Raw genomic sequence first — 862 nt, 5'->3', positions numbered from 1 at the left:
AACAAACTTTTCAGCATGAATCAATATACACAGCTAAACAATAAAATTGAAAAAATATATCTAATCGAGAAAGCTAGTCATTATTTGTACATGAATAATTACTAAAACACTTTTGCAGCGAATTCTAAGAACAAATTGTAATAAAGATATAGTTACAATAAAAATCTATAGCTAATAACGACAAATTTTACACAATTGACTTTTTATTAATATCCCCACCCCAAGCACACACATACTCCCCACCCACCCACTCATTCTATTCATGGTTTTCTTTTCACCATTTGTATGACATCACTAGAAAATTATGCATTTAGATTTCCAACAATCGATGTTTCATTCTCCAATCTTATCCTCTTGGTCTTGACAGAGATTTCACTTGAAGAAAAATACATTATCGCAAATTAATAAAAAATAACTATAATAAAGATTGTATAAAAAGATATGCATATGTGTGGGATATTTGTTGTCTTTCATTTGCTTGCAACACACATTTATGCAAAGTGATAGAATTAGAAAATAAGTCACAAAAAAAGTCATCTACAAAATTATTCGAATTACCCAAATGTAGTTTCAATCCCAAGTAACTCGAGAAAATTGAAGAATATGTGCCTTTTAAGTCTTGAATGAAGGATTGGTGACATTGACCAACAGATAGGGTCAAACATTATTAGGAAACTTGATCAAGTTAATTGTGAACTTGATTAATATTTTCAAAACTTTCTAATCTTTTCAAAAATACAAATCAACCCAACCCACACCCTCTTCAATCCAAATCAACCACTCTCTCCTCTCTCTTGACAGCTTCTCTCAACTCTCTCCCAACCAACAGTTCTGCAAAATTTCTCCCTTCAACCCCCGACTA

Source organism: Capsicum annuum, chromosome 10 (genome assembly GCF_002878395.1).
Source record: "Capsicum annuum cultivar UCD-10X-F1 chromosome 10, UCD10Xv1.1, whole genome shotgun sequence".
Classification (NCBI taxonomy): Eukaryota; Viridiplantae; Streptophyta; class Magnoliopsida; order Solanales; family Solanaceae; genus Capsicum; species Capsicum annuum.
The sequence above is the reverse complement of the archived record's forward strand: the minus strand, read 5'-3'. Positions refer to the sequence as shown.